This window comes from Magnolia sinica, chromosome 1, assembly GCF_029962835.1.
Source record: "Magnolia sinica isolate HGM2019 chromosome 1, MsV1, whole genome shotgun sequence".
Classification (NCBI taxonomy): Eukaryota; Viridiplantae; Streptophyta; class Magnoliopsida; order Magnoliales; family Magnoliaceae; genus Magnolia; species Magnolia sinica.
The window spans coordinates 70,065,657-70,083,118 of record NC_080573.1 but is presented as its reverse complement, the minus strand read 5'-3'; the positions used below and the strand labels follow the sequence as shown (position 1 = coordinate 70,083,118).

At 41.4% G+C, this 17,462-nt stretch overlaps 1 long non-coding RNA gene across 1 annotated transcript; it reads left to right on the top strand.

Annotated features, from left to right (window-relative positions):
- Positions 1-430: 430 nt before the first annotated feature.
- LOC131247567 (uncharacterized) lies at positions 431-978 on the top strand. The gene is made up of 2 exons (XR_009171898.1): positions 431-543; positions 672-978. It is a non-coding gene; the product is annotated as an uncharacterized LOC131247567 (long non-coding RNA).
- The last annotated feature ends 16,484 nt before the right edge of the window (positions 979-17,462 follow it).

The following is a 17,462-nucleotide window of genomic DNA, read 5'->3' as shown; positions in this document are numbered from 1 at the left end:
TCTTGCATATCGTGTACCTTTTCAAGCATCTAGCTGTCATTAGTGGGTTATAAAGCTTTGTGACTTTGCATCTACTGATATAGGTATTCAGTCAGAGCTCAGCAAGGGGCTTATCATTTCCTAATCGGTTTAAAGGTTTTGATCTATGCTTATACTTGAATTGTTGTGGTTGAATATAATGCAGATACTTCTTTCATGTGAATTGGAGTTTAGAGGAATTATCTGCTCCTCAACCAAATATGTGATGGCTTGATCTAGTTTTGTTTTTCACATGGGCATTTTTCATGAAAGCTAGTTGCGAGTGAGTTGTCAGATGAGCAGTCCATACAGCCATTAGGTATGCATCCCAATGCATTTAATGGTTTTCTATTTAACAATATGTTTTGTTTGTACCTGGAGGGGGAACACCTTTGTTTTAAGCATTTACACATAATTTTTTTTAATGGTTGTCTGCTACTTAACTTTTCTCTGTTTTCTTCTGGCAACAAATAAGCTTCCAATGGTAAAGAAACTCAAGCCAAGAGAGAGAAATCAAAGGAGAAGGTATTTAAATGCCTATCTTTCATTTTATTTATTTGCTTATGGGCAGAATACTTAAAATGTGTTTGTTGCCCAACAACAACAATTATGTTATTTATATAAAAAATTCTCAAACTTGATTGTTTTTATAGGGTCAGTTGACACTCTCCACTGCTGAACCTCCTAATCCTACAACAAGTGTGACATCTGATAAAGATGAAGATGCCCCATCTGAAAATGCTGCTGCCGTGTCTAGTAATTTTACAGACCAGAAAAGTACAGATGTTTTTGGCGAGTTATGGAAATTGAAGCCATTGCCTGAAGAAAGGAAGTGCCATTATCAGTCATCAGATTTGACACCACTAGTGCTAGGAGTAGACCATATAGAGGATTTGTTATTTATTTATTTATATTCAAGACCATTTTCAATTTATTGTAATAAATATTATATTTTTTTTATTGTGTAGTAATTTAAATTTGTTTAATATTAGTTTTAATTGTATTGCATCATTTTTATGTTTCAAATATTAAAAAAATACAGGTTTCAAATTGAATTATATATAATAATAATAAATTACTGGTAGCCTTTTCAAATCTATACAAAGACTTTTACTAGCGTTTGTATAGATTTTTGTCGGCGCTTTTTCGTGAATAAAAATGTTCGGACACCAAGCTTTTGCCGACGCTTTTTTACTTCTGTCAGCACTTCTGTTAGAAATACCAGCAGCCAGCAAAAGCGCCGCTAAAGGCAGAGTGGGCACTGCAAAAAAACTACACCATTACCAGCGCTCAGACAAGTGCCGGTAAAAGTGGCTTAATGCTGGTATAACTTTTACTGACATACCCCTTGAGCGGCGCTTGTCTAGCGCCGGAAAAAGTAATATTGGCGGTTTTAGACACTTTTACTGTAGTGTTAGCATACCTTCTGTTACATTTCTTAACGGAAGGTAGGGTTAGTTGTGTAAGCAAAGGGGTTAATTAGCATCTCGGATGGGACTACCACAATGTTTATGTGAAATCCATCCCGACCATTAGGTGCATCATCCAATGTTAGGCCTAAGGCAAAAAATTAGACCCATTCGCGATTAAATTGAGCCACGTGATTGGAAACAAGTGTCAGGAAACCCTCACCCTCCAAACTATTTCCCTTGGTATAGCCCACCTAAATCATGGTTGGACCTGATGTTTGGGCATGGGCAATTATAATAAAGTTATCATGCCCATCTCATCAATAGCCTGATTCCCTCTATCAAATGCAAACATTCTTATTAAAAAGTGGGATCTCTATATGTTAATTGGAAATAATGTTGTTGTTAAGAAAGACCTTGCCCAGTTAAAAGATGGTATTGGAATTCCTAATATATAGTCATTTTAGGGGTTGTTTGGTATGTGGGCTTGGATGGGATTAGGTGGGATGGAATTGCATTGGGTCCCATGCAGGATTTCCATGGGTTTTGAAATCCATTACACATGTGGCCCCACATTGATGTGTGTGTTTTATCCATGCCGTCCATCCATATATGGCCTTTACACATGACATTTTGGTTATATACGTATACAAGTGATCGACATCCATTGTGAATTTGGTTCATTGATTACATTTCTATGGTCCACCAAACTGGGTTTTGCTTAATCTAGTGTTTTTCCCATGGCAAGAATTTTATCCCAAACATGGGGATTGGATGGCCAAAATACCACGATATTTCCGAGCATCCAATCATTGTGCAATAATGGTGTTAATCCCATCTAATACAATTCCATACCATTTAATTGCATAGACCAAACATGCCTTAAAATATCCAATGTATAAGAAATTGGTTATTCAGTAGTCTGGCCAATATTGTGTAACATATTACATAATGGAATTGATAAATTACTTGTTGCGAATATGTGGAAGTAAACCCTAAATTCAGATCACGAGATTAAGCAAATGTAAATAAAGAAATCACAAGTACATGCAAATTTTATGTGGAAAATCCTTTGCATGAAAAAAAAAAGCACAAAGTGTAACACCCCGTACTTTTTTGTACTCGGGTGTTACCATGAAGATCTAAATTAGTTGCACGTGTGTGGAAACTTACTTAATATATATTGCACTCACCACTATTCTAGCCGAATTCTAACTATTGAGGGTAATCTCCATCTATAGATTAAGCCATCCAACTATAGATTTTCAAAATAGACAATCACATCAGCATGACCGACATTGAAATTTAGAAACCCATTGTCAGGATCTCAATGGTGATGAAAGTCCAAACCATGCTCTATTAGATAAATTGAACTGGCCATCATCAACCGCATGCATTAAGCCATAAGATCTACTATTTAGTTGACGCTCGTCATTACAATTGATAACCTACTCAAAATTTTACAAAAATAACCATACAATTATCAAATCAATCGTTCAATTTCACTTGGATGCTTTTAAGAAGTCCTAAAGGCATTAATTGGTAATTTAAAACAAGTTAGCCATTGGACTTTAAAATCGTCCATTAAATCTTGAGATCAGCTCTTTGTTTAGATTTTGAACCTATTTCACTGCAAGATTGGCCATCTGACCATCCATTGTGAGCCATGAAGCATCCTAGTCATCCAAAAAATTCCTAAGAATCTTTTGACCATTACAATTTAGATTGAAATCAATCCGACCATTAGATTGATAAGGGTCAATAGAATAACACAAAATCAAGTTTTTATGGACCACCTGAGCTTTGGATATGGCTGATCTTTAGGCAAGGACACTGATTTGGGCCCTCCAAAGTGAATGGATGGAAGGAATCTCACTGAACAATTTTGTGGGCCCTACCTTCGTTTGATGTGTATTGTTGACACCTAAATATTGCATATTTATCCCTTCAATTACATTAGTTTTATTGGTATTTAAGTGTTAATCTGATATAATTATGTATGTTTTCATCATATGAGGTGGTTTTGGACCTAAAGATGAATATGCGCTTAAAAGGATGAGTTTAGAGCTCAAAAGAAGATAATGAAGAATTAGAGATTTGGAAGTCATTAATGAAGAATTCACATGCTAAAGATCCATGAAAATCAAGTACAAAGGAAGGAACAAAGATTGACAAAATCACAAGTCATATAACAGAAACAACAAACTGTTTAGTCTCACCTAAGGTTGGTTCGTTCGACCGAAAGTGCATAAAACAGTTTAGTGAGGAAGTGTAATTTTTGGACTTATTTCAGCTCGACCTTTGGTTCGACCGAAGCCAACTTCGGTCCCACCTAAGACAACTGAGGTGGGACCTAAGGTAGACAGATTCTGCACAAAATTTTCAAGTGTACTTCATTGCGACTGAAGTGTAACAAAAGCGAAGAAATTCAAGGTCAGTTTAAAGACAATGTGATCAAAGCCTATATTAAGGGATGTTTTAAGTCTTTCTAAGCACGAATTATAGTATACGAAGTAGAGCAAGGAGTTGTGGTGCTTCAAGGAGTCCTTCCTTTTTCTCCAATCCTTCTTTTCTAGTTAGTTTTTATGTTTTTATTTAAGAGTTCTAGTTTACTCATGTCTATGGTTAACTAATCTCTTTGCTAGAGCTAAGAGGTGAAGCTTGTAGTTCTTTTTAATGTTTATTTTACTTTGATTAAAGTTATTTGGATTTCATATTGAATACTTCATGGTTTTTTGTTTGAATGGATGAATGTTTTCAGTTTACTTTAATCTATTGTTGACTTTGGGCACAATAGATGTTTAGGAAGCTTTTGATATGTTCTTATTTGTTTTGCAATTATGTGAACTGTAAAAATCCTTAATCAATCATTAATTGTGGGCATGGTAAATGCTTTGAATTCCCTGCGATCATTACATTGAGGTTTTATGAGGGAACTAATCCCATGAATGTTCATATTTTGTTTTGATATATCTATGATGTTTTAACCGCTCTATCAACCAAATGGATAAGATAGGATTTCGATTTCAATCATGTTATCAATTGAATCAAGTAAGATAGCATTAAGATGATTACAAGTGGATCATTGGCACTCTAGTTTTTTATTATCTCTGAAACTTTATTCATCATTGGTCTCTTTTAATCCAGATTTCAATTAATAGATTCTAGTTCTTGTTCTAATCTATTTTAAAAATCATACAAAGCAAGTCCCTGTGGGTAAGACCTCATTCTTACCAAGATTATTACTACATCGCAACCTTGCACTTGAGGTGACAACCGAACAATTTTTTTACAGCGTTGTTGGGGAGTGGCATTAAACATGATTAGATTTTCTAAGTTTTATTTTTTTTCCAGATTAGATTTTTCTAGTTTTCTGAAATTTTCTAACATAGGATTTTTAGGATTTTCTAATTTTCATAATTTTATTTTTAGGATTAATCTTTTTTTTTTTCCTTCTAACATTACTAACATTGTTTATTATTTCTATTTATAGGATCTTCATTCTAGTTCCTATTTTCTGGTAACATCATCCCTTACTCCATCTACTTAGTTTCCTTATTGTTGTAGGATTTCTCCTAGAATTTTTTTAGGGTTTCATCATGTTCATGCAAGAATAGACACGTGAATATTCCAATCAACTTCTAAGAGACAAGATATATGTTGAAGGGCTGCCAGATGATTATGTTAGGAAATAACCCATGTCACATAAATTTACTGAAATTATGATTGAGAATCGACCGGGATATGAAATCACTACATGAATATAGGAGGTAGAATAATTATGATCCACCGATTAAGAAATCAACACGTGATTATATAGGGAAAAATTATTATCACCCGCCATTTAACAAAACAATGTGTGATTATATTATGGGTGATAATGCTTACCAATAGCCATCAAATACTCCCACATATGACCCGTATGATTTAAATTGTTGGAACTGTCAAAGTTTAAACTGGAGAGGTGAACTAATAATGGATTCTGAATATTATTCCCATGGATCCCCTACTTATGAGATTGAACTAGAAACGATCTAAGAGGATTCACTTCTTAAATTCATGGATGCTCAAGAACTAATCAACCAACATATCATGCAATCATTTACTGACATTAGAACATCATTCTAGTTGCTTCAATCCTCCATTCAAAGAATTCAGTCATAGGAAGAGGCTAGTTTTACCCAGCCTCAACCCAAGCTAGAAACATAATGTGAAGAAAGTGATCCCAACTCACTTGTGGAGTATACTGAATTTGATAATGATGAGGAGTTGAATTATGATTTTATGATTCAGTTTTTCAAAGAGTTGATTTGAATTACAGTCCAAGTTAATGATTAAAAAGCATGATTACTTTTCAAATATAGTGATGATGTCATGCCCCAAACTCGAAAACCGGACTCACAAATATTCCGATCGCCGAATTCGGTGCCAACAGCCTCCGTAGTATCCCATTCTCGGCTCCTAGCGTCCATACGCCAAATTTCGATCCTGGGATCCTACAAGGAAGATTTTCCAATGTACATTTAACTCGTAATAAGCTTAACCACAAGTTTACCTAAATCACAAAGGCAACATCATCATCACATATCCACTAATATAATCATTTGAGTACAACACTTAAAGAGAAATACATAAATCGAAAGTCATGCTCCAGAAGATCGCTGCATGTTCTAAGCTCATCCCTACTGCAACCTAACATCACCTGAATGCATCTATCGTGCATAAGCTTATAAAAAGCTTAGAGGGTGGTGTAAGTATGTGTACAAGGTAAGTGCCAAGTATTCAACATAATGACATCATCATACAATACCGAAAATACCGGTGATCCATAAATTATACAATATCGGAATAATGCAGAAATATTGATAAGATCATGAATTATCAGAGTAAGCAGAAATATTGACAAGATCATACGATAACAGGGTAAGTGAAAATACGGACAAGTCCATGAGTCAAACAATGTCAGAATACGCAATATAGAACAACTATGTAAATGAGGAATCATAGATAACCAAATATCAGATGCAGAGGATGCAATACAATATACATTTCTAATAAGTAACACAAATAGCGTCATCCGTACCTAGGCCATATAAATGCAGAGACACAATAACCCAAAATGCCATATGCCGCGAATGTTATACAATATGCGGTGCGAATGGGATGACCATACTGGAGTGTGAAGTCGGGATGATAGTACGTAATATCGCATGTTATGGGGTCCACCACAAGGGACTTCTATCTAAACCAATCCCATACCTAAATTTGGATAGTCAGACTCAATGTGGTAAACTCCTGATCTCAGGTTAGTCGCGCGCCCAATCGAAATCCTTGCCATTACGAAGGTACACAACAATCAATTACGCACCACCAACCCGAGTGAATAGTGAATGAATGAATGAATGAGTATGCAACTCCTGCTCACTAAATCTACATATCAGTACAGTGCCTCTCTAGGATCATTACCAGGGTCTATTACACTCTACGCCAGCTTGCCGCCCCTATCCGAGCGCACAACTGGGTAAGTGGAAGAGACCTCACTATCCGCCTGCCAATATCGGGCCCGGCTCGTCAATAGCGGACCCATTCCTCAAGCTGGTCAAACTCAACCTAGACATTGCCCCCTCACTCAGGCGGGTAAGGTCACACCCCTTCCCAACCGACCACGACACAGTGGGAGATGCGACCTACTGGTATACGGTCCACATGCGCTCATATATCCACTCGGTCTCGACGTTGGTGAGTCTCCTGGCCACGGAGGTTTAGGAATTTTCACCTAGGGACATCTATGGCGCCCGTATGCTAGAACCAAACATTTTTGGTGTCCCATTTGGCCATCCACGATATGCCTGTGGAGGCTACGGCCCTGATGTCGCTAGGGCGTACAGTAATCATAATGTGAGATGCATGAGTCATACAATCCAGTCATGCATCAATCCTGCGCATACCGCGTACTCATGTGAGATAACCTCCACCTACAGGGAGTCTCATAACAACATGCTCAATGACATATGTAATGATCAACCACATCTCATAATAAACATGCAGATGATGCATATGGGCATGTATCATGATGCTATGCTGTCACATACTCATAATCGGTATCAACAACCAGCATCGACAATCGACCTTGACAATGTGGACATTTAACCAACATTACCCCCAAGGAATGGCTCACATAGAGCCAAACATATAATGGGCTCACGACCTCACATAAAGGCTTGATATACATCACAGTGGGCCTTACTCAAGGGACATATATACACAACAGGCGGGCCCTACTCATGGGCCTCAAATACATGACATGTGGGCCCTACACATGGGTCTCAAATACATCGAATGGGCCATGCATCATGGGCTATGAATACATCACAATGGGCCTTTCTCATGGGCCTAACATACATCATAATGGGCTCCATAGCCTGGTCCTCAAATGCATTCCAATGGGCCTCATCGCATAGGCCTCATATACATCATGTTAGGCCTTAAACATGGCCTGAACGCACATCACAATGGGCCTCAAATACGGGCCGCATATACATCACATTGGGCCTCAATAATCGGAATCAGCAATCAGCCACGACAATCGAAATCGACAATCGGCTATGATAATTGGCTTCGATCGGTAATCGGAATTGGCAAATCAGTCACGACAATCAGGATCGATCAATAATCAGAATCGGCAAATTGGTCATGTCAATCGGAATCGACAATCGGTCATGATAATCGGAATCGATCGATAATCAGAATTGGTAAATCAGTCACATCGATCGGAATCAGCAATCGGTCACGTCGATCGGAATCGGCAATCGGTCATGACAATCGGGATCGATCGATAATCAGAATCGGCAAATCGGTCACGACAATCGGAATCGATCGATAATCAGAATCGACAAATTGCTCACGTCGATCGAAATCGACAATCGGTCACGATAATCGAAATTGATCAATAATCAGAATATGGCAAATCGATCACGTCAATCAGAATCGGCAATCGGTCACAATAATCGAAATCGATTGATAATCATAATCGGCAAATCGGTCACATTGATCGAAATCGGCAATCGGTCACAATAATAGGAATCGATTGATAATCGGAATCAGTAAATCACTCACGTCGATCGAAATCGACAATCAGTCATGACAATCGGAATTGATCGATAATCAAAATTGGCAAATCGGTCACATCAATCGGAATCGGCCTCGGCATAAGGCGAGATCCATAGATGGACGGCCGATGATGGATCAAGCAATATAATGGGGCCCAAGCGTTTGGGTTAACCCATTAGAGAACGATGAGAATGGACCTATCTAGGCCTAAGGGAAGGTCACAATGTGAACATTCAACCATCACTGCCCACCAATGTGGCCATTTAACCAACATTGCTTCCAAGGAGTGGCCCACGCAGAGCCAAAACATATAGTGGGCCCATGGCCTCACACAAGGGCCTAATATACATCATCATGGGCCTCACCAAAGGTTACGAACACATCACTGTGGGCCGCATGATATGGGCGGCACTAATGGGCCTCATACACACCAGGTGGGCTGCATCAATGGGCATAATACCATGGGCTTCAAATACACAACAAGTGGGCCTCATGGGTGGGTCACAAATACATCAAGGTAGGCCTTATGGATGGGCCATAAACACATCAAAGGTGAGCCTCATATACGCCAAGTGGACCGCATCAACGGGCCGCACCATTGGGCCCATATACTTCAAATGGGTCATATCATGTGGGCCGCACTAATGGGCCATATATCCATCATAGGTGGGCCCTCACAGCAAATGGGCCCCACCAGATGGTCGACGTGGATATATAATGCATACATCAAAGGTGGGTCACACGTCTCACGGACAGAGTGGATAAAACATACATCATGGTAGTCCCCCATCCTTAGACGGCGTGGATGAAATCATATATCAAAGTGGACCATACGTCCATTAAAATGAACAAACAATGTGAATACAACACATCATCAAGGTAGACCCACCATCCTGGACAGATGGACAGAGCTGATAAAGTACATAAATCATGGTGGGCCATGATGGACGGCCTGGTTGATCAGTTGAACAGCGTGGAGAACACATATACATCAAGGTGGATTTCCACCATCCAGGGATCCTTGACGGTGTGAATAAAATGTATACTCTGGTGGGTCCCACCATCCTATCCATCTGGACGGTATGGATTAAGACCCATACACCACGGTGACCCTTGCATGGCATCGTCCAGCAATGGACGGTACAGATGCAACACAAAAAAATCAGGTGGGCTCCACCGTTTGGAAGATGTGGGTGCATAGCATGGTGTGGTCCACACCGTCCAAATGGGCCGTGTGGATATACAACGAGGTGGGTCCCACACATATACAACGATTATATATGTATATATATATAAATATCTTTTAATATTATATTAATATAAGTTCAAACATCATATATAAAATATCTTTTAATATTATATTAATATAATTTCAAACGTGCAGCCCCTCTATTCAACGGACGGCTGGGAGTAAAAATAGATGGACAGCCTTGATGCAACGCATGCATCACGTGAGTCCACACACACGTGGGTCCCACGGTTTCAACGGTGGACGTTCACTCTCTACACTGTTTTCTGCGGTGTGGTCCACCTGATCATTAGATTTGCTTCATTTCTTGACCCAAGCCTCCAGATGAGCTTGCCAAATGGATGGACGATTTGGATATGCAACACAAACATCAAGGTGTGGCCCCACATCTGGGCAATGGATGGTGTGGAATCACACATACAGGTGGGCTTCACCGTCCAAAATGATGGACTACATGAATAAGGCATATACATCAGAGTGGTCCCATGTCCAGTGGACTACACACGTGCAAAGGGATTTCACCGTCCAGAAAGTGGGACCATGTGGATGTGCAGACACATCAGGTGGGTCCCAGCGTCCAGCTACTGGGCGGTGTGGATATCACACATACATCACGTGGGCCCTGCATGTAGCTGGACAGCATGGGTATGAACACATACACATGTAGGTTCCACAGCTGCTGGACTGACGTCCAGCAGCACCCTCTGATGAACGGTGTGGATACAGCACATAACCAAGGTGCGGTCCACGTGAGTGGGCCACCCCACTCAAAGAACTAAGTGGGTATTAAAACTCCTATTCAAAAAGGCCTGATGGCAGGTGGTCTTCCTGGCCGTTGCATCTACCCAACAGGCAGTACCACATGAGCTAAAGGTGGATGGTGAGGGTATACTACATACACCAAAGTGGGGTCCATGCATGTGGACCACCCCACACATCCACCCATCAAGTGGGCTCCACCGTCCCAGCTGGACGACTGGATAAAACACAAAAAAAAATTAGGTGGGCCACACGATCATCACAAAAGGGATAGAGAGAGAGAAAAAATCGGTTGGAGGAGGGACCCCGCCACTATGGGTCCCTCTTTGATACAACACATACATCAAGATGGGTCCCACATATGTGGGCCCTCAAATCAAAAATCAAATAAAAAAATCACCCACCTTTGATCTTCTTAGACCTCTTCTTCCATCAACGCATCCTAGAGCTCCGAGGGATATATTTCGACAGTGGAGATGATCATTGGATGGTGGAGATGGGAGGTAGGGAGGTGGGCCACACTAGCTCTCTCATGGAGAGCTTGGACGTTGGACTCATGGGATTTGCTTGGAATGAAAAATGAGAAAATGAGGGAGAGAGGAGTGGTGTAAGGGATATGATATGGTAATGTATGGGTTACCTTGACTTTTTGGTAAGAATGTGATGGGATAGGTATGGGTGTTGTTGACTTGTGGGTGAGAGAGGGATGGGTGTGATGGGATATGTACTTGACTTGTACATTGATTGATTGATGGGACATGTGGTAGAGATTCTCTCGTACTTCGTAATGCGTGGCGTTTCTTCGAATTAAACGCTGACCTACATCCCATGGCCTGGGTATCGATTTTTGGCATGCGAGACATGGCATTAGAATCGCGGCGACGGCGCGGTCGCTAGGATATGAGTCTTGGGTCGAGTTGACTTTGATACACGAGACATGACTCGGGATTGCGCGTAAATGCCGACTGCAGATTGCGGGTAGTCAAAATTCAACCGGGAGGACAGCGGAGGCATATGGGACGGTACGGGCTAGGATATGGGTCTTACAGATGATGCTCTACTCCACCCACATGACACGCTTGACCTCAATGTGTGGAATGAGTCCCTTTCAACTGAACGTCTCAACCCATTTAAAGTTTTCTTGGCACACTTTGATGATTTAATGATATTATGATTAAAGAAATAGTGGATGTCTTACAAGGATGTCTTACAAGATAATAGATCGATAGTTGATACTGGTTGAGGGAATCATTGTTCTGAAACACCTCTTTTCATAGATTTAGAATGTTTACCATTAAAGGTAGAGGTGCTGGAATTTGAACCAAAGTCTGAAACTTCAAAATTTGTAAAGACTACATTGCTTAATGAAAATTTTTCAGAATTTCACCTAATTGTAGTCTCTAATTCACTGTGGTGATCTAACATTGAAAATTTTTCTGCCATAGATGAATGTTATCCACTTTGGATACCTCAAGGGATTAAACGAATATTTTTCTTTTTTGCTGAGGTTTATAAATTTCTCTGGACATCCATGATCCAGGACATCCAAGCATACTGCAAAAAGAGATTTTGGATGAGCTTGTTGAGAAATCTATTGAGATACTGGCCAGAGGAGGAACCTATCTATCAAGATTAAGTAGTTTTCCCTTGCTTTCTTAGTTTTGGATTAGGAATTTATTACTTTCTTAGGATTAGTTTGATTTATATTAGTCTACTTTGATATAAAGTTCATACTTGCTTATCTGTCTATCGCCTTCCAGGTGCTTTTTCATCCACTCATCTTTATTTTCATTGCTCTAAATATTGTATATGTTTATACATTGAGGACGACGTAGAATTTAGGTTGGGGGTAGGGTTTCCTTTGGAAAATTCTTCAAATTTGTACTGAAATTTTGTGTTTTTAAACTTAAAATTTTTAAAATTTTTTGTGAAGTTAAGTATTTTGAAATACTCTAAAGATTAGAATGATAAGATGTCAATGTTAAGGGTTTTTTAACTTAAATTCTAGTTATTTGATAGATTTTAAAGTCAATTATGAAGTTAATGTAATTCACATGTCACATCTAGCGTACATCTCTAAAAGTTTTAGTTAATACTGAATTGTTAACTTGATGATTATTGAAAATGATAGGAACCAAACCTGGTGAATTTGTCCATCATGTTCAATGAGAAGAATTTTAAAAAAGAGAGAAATAAAATAACCAGCTAAAAAATAGTTGTCGTCGACAAGGGCTACCTATCGAAGTTCCTTGAAAGGACTGTAAAAAAAGGTGAAAATAGTGTGAAAGTCGTTGATGGAAAAATCAAAAGCTAGATGTAAGGCCCATATCCTAGGCAGTACCATTCCTTAGACTTCCACGATTCTCCTCATTAAATTTCGGCAACCCACGACCTGTAGTCGGTATTTGCGTGTGACCCTAAGTCGCATCCCATATATCTGAGTCGACTTGACCCAAGACTTATACCCTAGCGACCGCGCCATCGCCACGTCTTGTGCATCAATGCGATACCAAGGCTAGGAGTCGTGGGCCCAGGTATATTTCGAGGAAATGTCGCACATTATGAATCCCGAGAGAATCTCTAACCACCTATCACATCAATCAATCAAGTACATATCCCATCACAACCCATACCTAGCCCATCCCTCTCTCACCAACAAAGCATGGTAACCCATACCCCATGCCACCTCATGCCCTCAAAAGTCAACACCACCCATCCCTCTCATCCCATCCTTCTTACACAACACCATCCCTCTCTCCCATCCATCACTCCATCCCATCTCATTCTCTACCATTTCCAAGCAACTAAGAGAGAAAAAGACTAAGGAGAGAAAAGAGAACCCAATATCAAGGCCCACTTTCCTACCCCCAAATTTCACCATCCAACCCTTCAATCTTCATCATCCTCTATAAAAGAGGGAGCTTAGGAGCCAAGGATTCTAAGGAGCTAAAGAAGAGGACCATAGATGGGTGTTTTATAGGATTATATTGTAATTTTAGTGATAGGCCAAGTGGGGCCTACCGATTGGTGGTATGGATCCTACTTTAGACCCTAGGTGTGGTCGATGACCCACCATGATTCATATGTTCATCCCATGATGGGGCCATTCTCCATGGACCCCATCATGATGTTTATTTTCCTATTGTAGAAAGGTCATTTAGACCTTGATCTTGAGGGTGGGAAAGGGATTTTCCATCGTTGATTTTTATGGTTTGAGGGCCCACATGTGGCGGGACCATTTGATGTATTTATTGTAAATCCTAGGAGGGTTCAGAGTGGCAGAGCCCTCCATCACATGTCTCTCTCTCTCTCTCTCTCTCTCTCTCTCTCCTTTCTTTATTGTGGGCCACCTTGATGTACGATATATCCAGACCATCCATAGAGTGGGCTGTCCTCACTGTCCAACTGGGGTCCACCCTTATTGTACGTTTGGACAGACCCTGATGGAGGGAAAATTCAAATATCAGTTTGATCCAAACTGTGGGCCACGTACACATGGGACCACCGTGATATATGTATTTTATCCCACCGTCCATCTGGACGGTGGGGACCACCATTATATATAGCTGTTGTAATGACGTCAGTAAACTTTGTAGGTCTGATCATGAGGTATGTGTTATACCAACCCTTCCATCTGTGTGGGACCCACACGTGACGTATGTGTTGTGTCCTCCACACTGTCCAGCCTTGTGGACGGTGGGGGCCTGCCCTAATGGGTGAGACCCACCTAAGATGTACATGTTTCATCTGTGCCATCCTGTTTAGGGACATGGGACCCACCCCACACGTGTTGCACATGTTCTATCCTCACCATCCATCCCTAGACGGTGAGACCCACTTTGCACGCGGTGTCCAACATTGTCCACACGTGGACGGTGGGACCCACATGATGTATGTGTTGTATAAACACACCATCCGTCCATTTGCCAAATGTACAGGGCCGCCTGCTGTATGTGTAGGGCCCACCTATTGTATGAGCAGGGCCCACCTACTTTATGAGCTGGACGCACCATGATGTATCTGTTTTATCCATGCTATCCGTCCATGGACTGGACCCCACCTTGATGGATGTGTATTTTCACTAGGCCGTCCATGGCCTGGACGTCCAGCAGGCCCACCGTGATGTGTGTGTTGCATACACACTGTCCATTTGATGGGGCCCATCTTGCAGGCCATCATGATATATTTTATCCACACCGTGTGGGGTTGCGGGCCCACCATGTTATATATGTTCTATATTCAAGCTGTCCATTTATTTTCTGGAACATATGGGCTGCCCCATAAGGCCCAATATGATGTATATGTAGCCCTTGTTTGAGGCCCAATGAGATGTATATGTGGCCCTTGTGTGAGGCCCAATGTGATGTATAAAAGGCCCATGTGGTGAGGCCCAATATGATGTATATGTGGCCCTTGTGTGTGGCCCAATGAGATGTATATGTGGGCTTTGTGTGAGGCCCAATGTGATGTATTTAAGGCCCATGTGGTGAGGCCCAATATGATGTATATGTGGTCCTTGTGTGAGGCCCAATGAGATGTATATGTGGCCCTTGTGTGAGGCCCAATGAGATGTATATGTGGCCCTTGTGTGAGGCCCAATGTGATGTATATAAGGCCCAATGTGATGTACATGAGGCCCTTGTGTGAGACCCATTGTGGTACATAGGAGGCCTATGAGATAAGGTCCAATTGTGATGTGTGATTCCACCATGATGTATATATGATAATGTTTATGATGCCCATCCATTTCCTAGTTAGCATAAGGACCGATCCCCACCATAGGATAGATTTTAGTGGGCCACGTCTTGGGAGCGATGGTGGTTAAATGTCCATGTTGTAAACAGTGGTTAAATGTCCTCGTTGTACATCTCCCTAGGGCTCGTTATTAAGCCCATGACCATCTTACCTTTTTGGGCTAACCTAAATTATTGGGCCCCGTTAGTATTAATATGACCCATCTATTCATAATGGGCTAACCACAAAATATTGGGCCCCCATTAATGCTAGCCCATTTGTACCTATTGAGCCCCATTGGTAGCCCAACCAACTTTATAATAGGGTGGGTAAGGAAGCCTACTTATTGCGTGATTCATCCTTGTTATAGATGGATGATTGTGTGGTATTAGATTTAGTATATCCACTATTGAGGACTAACCGTGATATTATATCTGTTAATCTTGCTAGTGTACTTGAGTTAGTAGGACACACTGAGTATATGCTAGCATAATATCATATTACATGCCCATGCATATCATTTGTATGCTTGTTGTGAGACCTGTATCCTAGCCCGTACCATTTCGTAGGCCTCTTCGGTCCTCCCAATCGAATTTCAAATACCCGTGATCTGTTATCGGTGTTTGTGTGTGATCTTGACTCGTGTCCTGTATATCAAAGTTGGCTTGACCCGAGACTTGTACCCTTGCGACTACGCCGTCGCCGCGGTTCTGATGCCACATCTCGAACGCCGAGGTGATAACCAGGCCAGGAGATGTGAGCCTGCATTCAGTTCGAGGAAAACACCACGCCTTTACTAAACCCAAGAGAATGTCTCATCAATCACATCAAATGTTAAGTACATGTCCCATCTCCAAAAGCAATCCCAAAGTTAACTCTCTCTCTTACAACCCATACATGCCAAGTACACATCCATCACCTTTCACCCATCCCTCACCCATCACACCCATCTCTCTCTCTCTCTCTCTCTCTCTCTCTCTCTCTCTCTTACACCTCTCTCTCTCATTCTCCTAAGCAAGCCCAGAAGAGTCCATCATCTAACCTCCATGAGAGAAGGTTTGTGTGGCCCACTCCCTACCACCCAATCTAACCCTTCAAAGTCGATCTCAACCATTAGATCGACCCCCTTGGAGCTCCAAAGCCTATAGGCGGAAGGAGGAAGGGAGGAATTTGAGGTGGGTGTTTTTTTAAAGGGTTTGATTTGTTGATTTTGATGATTTGAGGGCCCACATGTGGTGGGACCCATCTCGATGTATATGCATTGTATAGGGAGGGCCCATAGTGGCGGGGTCCCTCCCATTCTCACGTCTCTCTCTCTCTCTCTCTCTCTCTCTCTCTCTCTCTTCTTCCTTATGTATGGCCTACCTGATCGATGATCTGGACTGTTAAGAAAACTGGATGTCCAACGAATGGGGCCCGCCTTGCTGCCCCTTGTTGGTCCAACTAGGATGAGGGAAAACTGAATATCAACTTGGTCCTTGTGGACCCCACCGTGATGTATTTGTTCCATCCACATCGTCCAGATGATCTGAACGGTGCTGGAGTGTTGGACGGTGTAGTGGTGCTGCCCTCCATGATGCAAGTGTTTTATCAACACCGTCCATCCATAGGGACAGTGGGGCCTTGATATGGTGGTCGTTCACGTGGGATATGACCCACCTTGATGATGTATTTTATCTACACCATCCAATGCAAAGGCCTGGATGGTGAGATCCACCTTGATGTGTGTCTTCTACACACCGTCCATCTGCTTGAATCGTGGGCCCACCCCACATGTGTGGGTAGGTGGGACCCGCGTTGATGTATTTGTTGTATATCTGCACCGTCCCTCTAGACAGTGCTTGTGAACCCACTTGACGTATGAATTTTTATCTAGCCATCCATCACTGGACACTGGACATTGCAGATCTGTAATACAAAAAAAAATATATACTATATATATTTGGTGGGCCCCACGTGAGACCCACCTGCTGAGAGAAGAGGATTGACGGGTGTATCTCACACCAGCCATTCAACTGACATGAGACGTCAGCAAGTTCCATGGGACCCACCATATATGTATGTGTTTCATCTGCACCGTCCATTTGGACGATGCCATGTACTGCCCCACCATGATGTAGTGTTGGATCTGCACTGTTTGTGCAGTGGCCTACCTTGATGCTTGAGTTTACCATGTTGTCCAT